The sequence below is a fragment of the Pan paniscus genome, chromosome 3 (genome assembly GCF_029289425.2).
Source record: "Pan paniscus chromosome 3, NHGRI_mPanPan1-v2.0_pri, whole genome shotgun sequence".
Taxonomy (NCBI): Eukaryota; Metazoa; Chordata; class Mammalia; order Primates; family Hominidae; genus Pan; species Pan paniscus.
Genome location: NC_073252.2, coordinates 147,910,744 through 147,923,726, shown reverse-complemented (window position 1 = coordinate 147,923,726; position 12,983 = coordinate 147,910,744). Strand labels below are relative to the sequence as shown.

The following is a 12,983-nucleotide window of genomic DNA, read 5'->3' as shown; positions in this document are numbered from 1 at the left end:
TGGGTCCTCACATGGTGGAAGGGGTGAATGAGCTCTCTGGGGCCTCTTTGATAAGGGCACACATCTCATTCCTGAGGGCTCTGCCCCATAACCTAATTCACCTTCCAAAGGACCCACCTCCTAATACCATCACCTTGGGGATGGAATTTCAACTTAAGAGTTTGGGGGAAACATGAACATTCAGTTCATTGCAGGCAGTTAGTTCTGCATTCCAGGTGAAAAATGGTGTTGGTTTGGAACTTTGCACCAGGGTAGCAGCAGTGGAGGTAGAGAGAAGTGGGCAGATTTGGAATATGTTTTAGAAGTGGAACTAACAGCATTCTACTTGTGAATTGAATGTCTGAGGGCGGAAGAAGAACCAGAGCCAAGACTACTGGTGTTAAGGCTTGAGCAACTCTGTGTGGATGGTTATTCATTTACAGAGGTAGGGAAATCTGAATAGCAGTTGCTTATTGTTCTTATTTTGTTTAGAAATCAAGAGTGCCATTTTGAACAGCCTGCATTTGAGATCCAATGGGTAGGCGTTAAGTAGACATTTGTAAACATAGCTATCTAACTCAGAGGAGAGGTCAGGCTGGTGATGTGCTTTTAGGAGTCATTAGAATGTAGATGATATTTAAAGCTGCGGATTGTTATGTTCACTTGAAGAGAGTATGTCGCCAAAGAAGAGGGCAGAGAAGAAGCAATCGGCAAAGAAGACAGAAGGAATAGGCAAGAGGTTGCAGGGAAACCAGGAGAATGTGAGTAGTAAGGCCAAGAGGGGGAAGGTCTCAAGGGGGAAGGTCTCAAGAGGGAAGGACTGGTAAAGGGTGCCATGTGCTGCTCAGAAGCAAAAACATGTGAAGATGGAAGCATTTCATTAACGTGGCAATTTGGAAGTTGGTGACTTTGACAAGAATAGTTTCAGGGGAGTGGAGGCGGTTGAATACTGAGTGAAGTAAGTGTGAGGAGCATGAATATCAACTACTCTCCTTTTCTGACAAGTGTTGCTGTGTGTGAAGGCGTGGAAAACACACTAGTTGCCTTCTTAACATCCATCTTCCCCTTTTGTCTAGAAGCAGAGCCTCACATTTTTCCTAGACTTTGCTATCTAGACTTCATTTCCAGCCACCCTTGTGGTCATATGACCAGGTGCTTGACATCGTGTTTCCAGGCAGGTTTCTTAAAACGGTAGCGATTCACCTGGGAGAGTCCTACTTTTGCCCTTCCCTTCTTTCTTTTTCCTACTGCTTGGAATGTGTCATGTGATGACTAGCACCACAAAAGCAGCCATTCTGGGCCATGAAGTAACTTAGAGCATGACATCCAAATCCAATGCAGTGGGAAAAAAAAATGATACAAAGATCCAGGTGTCTGATAACTCAATGGATTTCCTACATTTGGACTTCCTTAACATGAGAGAAGAAACACTTGCATTATTCTCCACTCGCCCCCACTGTTAACCACATCTATTCCTAAATAATGCAGAATCAAAGCAGAGAAGTGGGCATTACGTTGGATAGGTACAAGGTCAATATATTTTGTTAATTTTTAAGTTGAATGATTCAATGAGTAGGAATTCGATACTATAATCTTTGGGAAAATTCCACTGTTCTTCAACATACCTATTATAAAATGCCGTTCAAGTTTTCATTTCTAAATTTAAATTTAGTGTATCAGTCAGTGTTCTTGTTTACAAAAAGTAGAAACTGACTCTGGCTGATTTAAGCCGAAAAGGAATTGACTCAAGGCAATCAGTGCCTAATTGAATTGTAATGGCTAGAAAGTCAGACTTGCACAATAGGCAGTACACAGGACCACAGATAAGAATTATGCCACAGAATCAACTGCTGTCAGATGAACTCTGGATGTCCCTTCTGTCTGCACCACTCCTGGAGGCTGGGGGCTATTGCCAAACAGATTATTCCCCACCCCCTTTCTTTGTGTCATGAATGTCTGTTTCAAAATCTGTAATGGGGCATTTGATTGACAGGACCTTCTTCTTGTGCTTTTCCCAGAGCTGCAGGGGTATTTGAGAAAGCAGCCATCTGGCCTAGGCTTCTAGAATGAGAAGTGCCTCCCACACAGACCTATATGGGGGTTCACATGCCAGGTGGACAAAAACAATCATTAAAAACACCAGTAAATATCTATTAGGTTTAGTTTCTCAAATATAACTTCTAGTATTTATTTTTAAAACAAGTAAGTGACCCATATCTTGGTAATTTCAATATGGAGGTTCTTTTTTGTTTGTTTTATTTTGTTTTGTTTTTGAGACAGAGTCTCACTCTGTCACCCAGGTTGGAGTGTAGTGAGTGGCACGATCCCAGCTCACTGCAACCTCAACCTCCTGGGCTCAAGTGATTCTCCTGCCTCAGCCTCCCGAGTAGCTGGGACTACAGGTGCGCACCACCATGCCCAGCTAATTTTTGTATTTGTAGTAGAGACAGGGTTTCTCCATGTTGACCAGGTTGGTCTTGAACTCCTGGCCTCAAGAAATCCTCCCGCCTTGGCATCCCAAAGTGCTGGGATTACAGGCATGAGCCACCATGCCTGGCCCCTCAATGTGGAGTTTTAAAGTATATTTGGATTATGTGCAGAAAAATAAAATGTTTGAAATGGTAGTAAATTACTAAAATGTATAGAAAAAATTGAAGAAGATACATTCGGGTAGTAAACTTAGCTTCTGGATCATAAGAGCTACTGCTGAGATAAGGTGGGAAAATATGAATGTTCAATAACTATTTCTTTCAGCACCATACTTACCTAATTTTTAATTTTAACATGAGTATTTAAATTTTATAAAATGAGAATATCCTTGTGTGTATGTCTTTTGAGTGCAGGGTAATGTCCACAGCAGGGGAGAACAATTGGGAAATTCATCCACTGTCTTTTGTAAACTTTTCTAGCATTAACAATTTATCATTTGTTGAGTACTTAATATGTGCTTAGCATTGTATGGGGCACACACATTTTCCTATTTAGTCCTTACAACAATCCTTCAGGTCACCCCACTCTACAGATAAGAAAATTGAGGCCCAGAGAAGCCAAGTAACTTGTGAAAGTTCTCACAGCTAGTAAAAGCCATAGCTAGGATTTTAATTCTGGTGTAGTGAGGGCAAATGTAAACAACTCAGCAAAGGACTGCCATGGGGCACTGAAGAAAGCCTAAAGCCTTTTACAGCTTAATTCATATCAAGGATGATTCTAATTTATGCCTTATATTGGGAGACTAGATGCTAGCTAGATTTCCACATGATTTAGGTAAATGTCCATATGATTTAGTATGTTAGATGGAACATAATAACAACAATGACAGTTTGTTCTGTTGAAATACTTGCAACTCTGTGTTGGTAAATGTGACAATTTTCACATAATTCAAGCTGAAAATCTATTTATAAATAGTGGCTTTGGCCCAAATTTTCTAGATTGCATGTTTATGCTAACAAAATTTATCCATTTACTTTATGAGTAGTTCGCACAATTAGTGGAATAAATAATCAAATTTCTAGTTCAAGTAGAATACTGTCTAAACTGATTTAAATTAGTCATTTAATGCAAGTTGAGGAGACATACTGACATCTCATTTTGTGTGAGTCTATATATATATATATCTGATTGTAAATATTATATAACCTTCATGTTCATATTTTTGTTGTTTTACAGTAGAAACTAATAATGAATGAATCATCATATTGGATAGTGTTACCATCAAGAATTTTTAAAAAGCCATTTTTACCAAAGGAAATAAACAAGACAGAAATACATTAATTCTCATTCCAGCATGACATGAGGAAGAATGCTTACTGTTTGTCAAATTGAAAAACAAAGGATCTTTGGAGAGATAAAAATGAAATTTGTAACCTTCTAAGAGGATGTGGGGGTTTTTTTCCCTCTCCTTTTTTTCTTCTCTACTCATGCCTTGGATTTTCTGCTTTCATTCATTTGTGACAGTGAACTCTATTGAAAGTGACTTTTCCCTTTCTTCTTTTAATAGAGAGAAGAGCTGGAGGTTACTAAGCCTCTGGGGGTTCTCTGTGTCTTGAGCTAGAGAAGAGGTTCTTTGCTTGTTACCTGTACGGGCTTCAGTGGGTTTATGGAGTCCCTGAAATCACATGCAAAATGTTGTGTGTGGGAATGTGTGAGTGTTTTTTTGTGGGAAGAGTTCCCCTAGTTTTCATCATTGACTCAGGATGCTGTGACTCTGAAAGGGTAACAAACATTGCTCTAAGAAAGAAAAAGCCCCTTTGAATTGCAATCCAGTCACCTGAGCACCAAAGCGGTCACACTGGCTTTAAATCAAAAAGGTTGTTCGAGAGAAGACGCAGGGTTGGAGTCAACATGCTATTACTTGTTATTATAAACAACAAATAGATTGCTTTTGAGTACTGTACTATAAATAATGCATTTAAAGAGAACTTTATTGTTTCCAAATCACTTTTAATTATATTTACTCATTTAAAATATCACAATAATCCTCTGCTGAGGTTAGATATTATAATTATTGTTACCCCCATTTTAGAGCTGAGCTCTGGGTGATTGAAAGATTCAGAGATGAGCTCCTCTCTCATAAATGATTGGACTCGAAGTGGGTATCTTCCTCGAACTAGGTCAGAGGGTCTTCTATGTGAATCTAGAATTGTGACCAAAACCCAAACTGTCTGCCCCACAGGGCTTGGAGATGTTTGTCTTCTACCTATTATAATCAGCAAGCTGTAGAAAAAGGAGGAGGGGGAGGATGAGAAAAAGGAGGAGGAGAAGGAAGGAAGGGGGCGGGGGGAGAGAGAGAGAGAGAGAGAAAAGAGGACTGCTGTAGAGTCCTGTGTTCAGAGTTCAAACTTTATAGCTGCACTTAGGTTCCTGAGACAGGCATCTCTCACAGCATCTGTGAGAGAGCTTGGAATACACGTGGGATGGACTAAAGAAGACATTTTAAATTTTTGTTGAAATGTAGTGCTTGAAAACGAAGTAAAGAGCTTATTGAATTTAACTCCGATGGAAGAAGGGCTTCCACTTGACCCAGTGTCTGCAAGAATCATAAAGAAGCACATAAAAAGTAATCTAAAAGGAATTCCTATCTTTCTTGGGTTTCTTAAGTATCAATTCGTAACCCCTAGGAACATTTGTTTAAAAACCACTTTCATCTGATCCTAGTTCCCCAGTCCTATTTTGGAACTACTCAGAGGACACATTGAAAAAATTCTCCCTTCCACTCCAACAGGCATGGATTTATGTCTCATTGTTCCCACTTTGTTTTTTCCTTTCTTTCTGCTCCTGTTCTTTCTTCTCATTATCTTCATTGTCCAGCATAAAAATATGGAAACTTGGGAGAAGGGTATGGAGGGAAGAGGAGAAGTTTTGAGAGAAACTAGTAATATTTGCATGTTAAGAAATATCATCCCTACCATATGTATTAGTAAATTTCCATTATTTTTCCTAAACTGATGTGAGTTGGTTCCTACCATTTCTAAAAAGGGATCTTAAGTAAGATGTTAATGGAGATAGTGGTGGAATTGGGGTGAGAACAGTATCTGGCCTTTTGACGTAAAATCTATTGCTCCTTTTAACCTCCCTGGCTATGTTTGCATAGACTTCTACTGACAGAAATGAGGATTAAAGACTGGATACTTGAAAAATGTTTTCGTATTTATTACTTTACGAGCTCCATGAGGGTAGGCATTATGTCTGTCTTATTTATTTCTATATTTTTTTGTGCCAAGCATATTATGGATATGTAAAAAATTGTTTATGCTAAATAAATGGATTAATCAATGAAAGAATTAATGAAGCCTCCCTCTTCAGTTATTTTTTAAAATATTTTAATCTTATTTACATTTATGGAGTACCTTGACAGAAAATTATAGTAGATAAATATATACCATATAATTCCCATTTCTATTAAATTTATGTTGCCTTTTAGGATAAATATTAAATTTCTGATAATTTTTTATTGTAGTGCCTGGTTTTTTCCCCCTTTGGTTTATATCACAAGGGAAACTTTTCCAATTAACTGTGATTTCTGTTGAAAGCTTTTTAACCAAAAAGGGCAATCAGTCTTATCTTCAAGTTAAGGCTTTTGTGTTATATGTTAACCCACAAGGGAGGGAAGCTAATTTTGCTAATCAGAAACAGCTAGCTCCGTTTACATAGCTCAGGCCTAAAAAATGTGGGATGGAATAGGAGCATGGGAAGGAATTGATGAAACAATATTTCAAGTCAGGTTTTCTACATATGTCGCGATGAATCTGTATTGGCATTTCAATGAATACAAATCATAATTGACTTGGTTGAAAACCTGATGAGTGTATCGTATCATAGTGAGAATAGCATTGGGCTGTGGAAAAACCTTGACTTTCTGTTCTTACAGCCCAACAACATTTGTAGCAGGGGCTACTTAACCTTAATATTCCTGATTGATACTCCTAAGGACCTGCGTTTTTTCTCTCAGAAACTCAAGCCTTTCTGCTTCCATTCCTCACCATCTTTTGATTTGGAAGGAAGTGAAGGCATTATTCCTGGGGCAAGAGGGAGGCACAGGAAGCACCATTTCCTTCTTGATGTCTTAAACTGAGTTGAGATATCAGTGTGGAGCAGAGTTCAGGGGACTGAAAGATAGGGTTCAAAACTTGACTCTGGCACTTTCTGGCTTTGTAACCTTCAGCAAATTAATTCTTTTGATCCTAAATTTCCTCAATTACAAAGTGGGAATAACAGCACTTTTACAGGTTTATTTTTAAATGAGGTAATATGCTAAATATTTGGTATACAGTATACCTCTAAAAAAGTAGTCCTTTCTTCTTTCCGACCCAATCTCTCTCTTTCACTTAATTTTCCATCTCCATGAAGGAGAGCCTGTGACCTTACCAGGACTTCTGAGATTCCTTTGGCTCTTGGGAAGAATTACAGATGCTGCAGCAGTTTACCTCTTCCTTGCACCTGTGTCTCCAGGAGAACTGCGACGCTATGGTCTGGTGAGTTTGCAGGGAAAAATGTCACACTCAGCAAATCTCTACCTACCTTGCCTGCTCCAGCTCTTGAATACCAATTTATAGGCCTATGGTCAACCATTTTGATGCCTATCCTACTTTTCTTGCATAAGGAACTCATAAAGCACCCACCATAGAATCATGGATGACAACAGGAAATGATACAGTAATTGAGCAAAAAGATCATCTTCTAAATATTTTAATAATTTAGATTTGCATGTCAAGATAATTTGCCCAAACCAGGATAAATTTTTAATAGAAAGTGGATATTGGATAAATGCAAATTTTGCATTGTGCCAAAAAAAGCCCTTTAAATTATTTTCACATATGAGAAAAATACTTTATTGATGGCTATGGCTTATTACATTTGCTAAGATACAAGCAAAAAATTCTAACTATTAATTTGAATTGGAGTTACTTATTCTCTCAGATTCTGTGATTCTTTGTTAAAGGGGTGAATTGAATCTCTGTCAAAATAAACCCATCATTGACTTCTGTAGTATATTTTAATCTTTCTACCTCGGGTAGCATGGCCAAACATCTCAGTTTGTCCAGAATGATAATTTGCAGAATGTTGTTCTGGTGTAATTATTAATATACTGAAGGCATATTAATATGTCTGTTTTTGCTTCCAAAGGTGGTTTGGACAATGAAAATGTATGGGTATCACATTTGATATTTTTTCTTTGGAATTTCAGAAGTAAACTTGTAGTCTCAATTACCTTTAGCATAGGGCTTCTGTGAAAAGAAGTCAGAATTTTGGGGGCTCATGAACTTGGATAGAAAAAAATATACATTTGTGATCACTAACTCTAACTGCCCTTCAATTATGAGCTTAGTTATTAATAATAAACCACAACAGTATAGGTATGCCTGTGAGTTTGTTACCAAAAAAAACTCAGACATTTTCATATCACATTATAATTGTTGTGGATATTGCAAAAATACACTTGTTATTACTTTTAAATTAGAAAGATCACATGAAATCATAATCTTTATGACTATAAATAGTGTGCAATGTTGTTAGCCAGCTATTGATCAACTCTACTATCCTCAAACATGAAGTCGTGTATTCTCAGTGGTGCCCTGCACATTCATGCTGCTTTACAGTATTTTGTATCTACAATTATTTGTTGATCAATATGAGGAAGAGATGAGTAATTTTTATTGTTTAAAACTTTTTTCAAAACTAGTTTAAATAGGAATTCTTAATGGTCTATAAGACAAGAGCCTTTTGAATACAGTACGTGGGTCTTAATGTCACCATAATGGATACCCTTGGAAATATACAAACTTTCCTGCCTAAACTGCTAATATGGAACATCCTTGCCAGCTGTCAACACTGGAGGTTATGCTTTACCCTCTGAGGATGAGATGCAGAATTCTTTGCCAATTTCTTTAAAAGAGAAATTTGGAAACATTCCAGAAAGCTTTACAAGTAATTTTATTTTGATGGCATCAAAGTTGAACCATGGACCATCTTTTCTTTTTCTTTTTAATATAAAGCATATTAAGTTGATAATCTACCCAAAGAGGAATTTATTAGTCTTCTGTTGAAAAACTGAACTACAACTGAGATTTAACTAAAAAAAAATCATGGAGAATTCATGGGTTTCTTGAAAAAAGCTATCTCTGTCTTGTAAAGTAGCTATGAAAGCTTCAATCCATTTGTAGTAACTTACCTTTGCAAATCAAGATTTTTAATACCTGTAACACATAATAACAAAAAAATTAAAATCAGTTTTTTTTTTTTTTTTTTTTTTGAGATGCAGTCTCACTCTGTTGCCAGGCTGGAGGGCAGTGGCGCAATCTTGGCTCACTGCAACCTCTGACTCCCTAGTTCAAGCGATTCTCCTGCCTCAGCCTCCTGAGTAGCTGGGACTACAGGTGTGTGCCACCACACCCAGCTAATTTTTGTATTTTTAGTAGAGACGGGGTTTCACCACGTTGGCCAGGATGGTCTCGATCTCCTGACCTCGTGATCCTCCTGCCTCGGCCTCCCAAAGTGCTGGGATTACAGGCGTAAGCCACCGCACCTGGCCATAATCAGTTTTTTATCCAACATGACAGGCCTATAGCTTTTTCAAAGACTTCTCCACAGCTTAGTATTCTTATTAAGAATAAAAACAACATCCTCCCAAGTCTTTAAAAAATAAATTTATTTTTAATTTGTCTATATTTTAAATATATTTTATTTGATACATTGATATAGATTCAAATGGTGTTATATTACAAGTTTGTTTTTCAAAACTACTTTGATAACTATATTTCAGTATAAATGATTTTTTAAAATAAATCTGTGAATTTCATTTTATACATTTAAAAACATTGTTCTAAATGGGATCTTTAAGCTTTACCAGATTGCCAACAGGATCCAGACACACAAAAAGGATTAAGAACACTGGCTTTGAACCAATAGCTCAGAGTAGGAGCTTCCAGGAGGCATAACATCTAAACTTTCATTTATTCACCAAACAGAATTTTAAGTCCTTAGATATGAAAGAGATTTTAATGGATCACCTACCATATAGATTCACGTGTGCATTATTTGAGTAAATGGCTAGAAATATTAAATACTACAGAGAAATAAAGGTAAGTTTCTATGGATGGTCAGAAGAAGAGATCACTATTGGGAATAGCAGGGATTGCATGGAAGAAACGATGTTTCTGCTGGTTTTGGTAGGATAGAGTATTAGGTTTTCCAGATAAACAGAATCAATAGGATATGTCTATAAACAGGAAGAGATTTATTATGAGGAATTGGCTCATCTGATTATGGAGGCTGAGAAGTCCCATGGCTTGCAGTCTGCAAGCTGGAGCTCGAGGAAAGCCAGGGGTGTGATTCCCATTCTACTTGGGAAGCCTTCAGAACCAGGGGAGTCAATGGTGTACACTCCAGTCCAAGGGTAGGAGAAGATTGATATCCCAGCTCATGCAGCTGGCAGGAAGCAAAAAGGGCTAATTTCTCCTTTGTCTCCCTTTTCAGAATCTCAAATATAATGCCTGCTCACACTGGGGACAGCAGCCTACTGAGTTCAGCAATTTAAATGCGAATCTAATCTGGAAACATCCTGCTATGGACTGAATGTTTGTGTCCTCCCCACCCACAAATTCATACGTTGAAATCTAACCCACAAGGTGATGGTATGAAGAGATGGAGTCTTTTGGGAGGTAGTTAAGTCATGAAGGCTCTGCCCTCATGAATGGGATTAGTGCACTTGTGAAAGAGGTTGCAGAGAGCTCATTCACCCTTTCTGCCATGGGAGGACACAGCAAGAAGGTATCACTTAAGAGAAAGTGGATCCTTACCAAGTGCCAAATCTGCTGGCATCTTGATCTTGGACTTCCCAGCCTCCGGACTGTGAAAAATAAATTTCCATTGTTTATAAGTTAACCAGTCTACGGTATTTCAGTATAGAAGCCCAACCAAACTAATACACACCCTCACAGACATACCCAGAAATAATGTTTAATCACCTCTTGGCCCAGTGAATTTGACATGTAAAATTAACCATCACAGATGGGTGAGGTCTGAATATTTTTAGGTGGGAAAATTTATGCTAGGTTCATCCACAGAATCATTCAAACCACCTCTGAGCCACTGTTGATCTCTCCTTCTCCTTCTTTCATCTGTGATCAAGTCTTGCCACTTCTGCCTCCTTACCATTATCTTATATCCATCACCTTCTATTCATCCCCTGTGATACTGCCTGTCTTCATGGGGGCTTATTACCAGGACTACTGGAGAAGTCTTCTACCTAAACCTCCATCCCCTTTCTCATGTCTTTTCCACACAGGCTATCCTAACTTCAGTGACAATAATAGTTTGGTTGTGTGCAGCAGTAATGATAAAGAAACATTGCTTGAGTTATGGTATTATGTATATATAAGCCCCACATCAAATGTTGAGTATTCATACATAATATGCATGTTACATTGGAAAGGATGCAGTAGGGCAGTAGTTATCAATCTGGGCAGCACATAATAATCATCTTTAGAGCTATTTAAAAGTCCTGATGCAGGAGCCTTATCCCCAGTGATTCTCGTTTTATTCCCAATCAGACCAGCCTCCTGAATGGTCACTCCCTGTTCCTGGCTAACTCTCTAGTTTTCACATTTATCTTGCCCACCTTGTAGCCTATCAAACTCCCGGTGGTTCCTCCAATACCCATGATAACCCCCTTGTATGCAATGCACTTTTCCACCTTGTCTATCCATTTTTTAAAAAGACTCAGTCCATCTCTGCTAGGATAGATTTTTAGTCAAGTCCAGGTAAAATTATTCACTCTCTGCTTTTTACCCCCTTTTCAATCTGTATATACTGGAATCATAGCAACTGTGCATTTTTTTACATGTGTTTCTCTTTTCCCCATGTTCCTAATGGCACTGAAAAGGAAGTTGTTTTCCTCATGTCATTTTCATAAAGATATTTTCAACGATCTTAAAACCTCACATGCATAGCTACTGTTATGTGGAAGTACCACACTTAAACTGGTAAAAGTTAGTTTTTTCCTGTATTTGCTTATACAGCACCTTATCAATCCCATTTGTACTAGCATAAGTAATAAGATCCTGTTTCTGTGTCACAGACTTATTTGTAATAAAACATGTATGAGAACTTGAGGTGGGAGGCAGGTGGAACTCATCTCCAGACCAGAATGAAGACTGAATGAAACAGGGAAGTGGTGCTGAATGTACCTCCTGCTGCTCATCACCATAAGACACTCCCATCAGTGCCATGACAGTTTACCAATGCCATGGCAACACAAGGAAGTTACTGCCTGTTTTCTATTCCTGAATAACCCACCCCATAATTAGCATGTCATTAAAAGTGGGTATAAATGTGACTGCAAACTGCCCATATGCTGCTACTCTCGACACACTTCCTCTGGGGTAACCCTGCTCTGCAGGAGCAATCCCAGAGCTGCAGCACTGCTGCTGCCTCAGTAAAGCTGCTTTCTTCTACCACTGGCTCACTCTTGAATTCTTTCCTAAGCGAAGCCAAGAACCTGCCCTACATCAAACTCAAATGGGAATTTTGGGAAATGCATTCTTCTCATTAATTATTTCAAAAATCCCCCCTGGAATCATTACAAATATAGCATGAAAAAGTGTCCATCAAAGTAGAATTAAGCCCAGATGCCAATATTTTATTTTGCTCAAGAGTTTCACATCAACATAAAGAAGTGGCAGCTGCTACTTTTACACAAATGGTAGAATCCCCCTGGCAGATGGGACAAGCTCAGCCATGGACCCCTTGGAGGCTGTAGGAGTAGTACTTTCTGAGCTCACATTTGCAATTCTGGGCAAAATTTGCAAAATCAGTTCTCAGCAAGGAGTCTCTATTTGCATACTAAAATTAGATCAGTACAAATATGAATGCCTCTGACCTGGTTTCCATGTCAAATCATCACCCTCTGGCAACACTGATCTATCCATCTTGATTATTTATTATAACCCCTGGCTTTGAAAATGTAACCTTAAATTTTATATTATGTTATTTCCCCTATTTCTTCATGACTTTCAGGTCATTAATCATAGTCCAGAGAAAATTAAGTTCTCACTGCATTCTTTTATATACCCTAAAGGATATAGACCCCCTCAAATAATTAAACTCCAGAGAAAACATTTTAAAATAGATTTATTCCCAAAATGAGAATTTTGCTGAATCTTTCTTTGTCTCAGTCTTATCACCATTAGGTTATATAGTAAAGTTGTAACAGCAAATTACAACTATGTAAGAATCCCTCCTTTCTATGTACTACTTAAACAATGTGGTTAGAAGGCCACCCGCATTAGAATCAAATGCAGATCTTATTCCACCCTTAATGAGGAACTGATACTTCCAACAAACACCCCAGGTGATTTCTGTGAACCGTAAATTTCGACAGCTACTACTCTATGTCATTTTGAAATTACACACTCCAGATAAAATGGCTTTCTGAATTCCTCTTTTCATAGTCTGCTGGGTGCAACTCTGGCTTCTGCTGGCATTTATGCTTCTCATGCTGGTTTGAC

At 38.1% G+C, this 12,983-nt stretch overlaps 1 long non-coding RNA gene across 1 annotated transcript; it reads left to right on the top strand.

The window, feature by feature from the left end:
* The first annotated feature begins 603 nt into the window (after positions 1 to 603).
* LOC117979885 (uncharacterized) lies at positions 604 to 10,359 on the top strand. The gene is made up of 3 exons (XR_004670935.3): positions 604 to 740; positions 6,826 to 6,950; positions 9,952 to 10,359. It is a non-coding gene; the product is annotated as an uncharacterized LOC117979885 (long non-coding RNA).
* Positions 10,360 to 12,983: the final 2,624 nt, after the last annotated feature.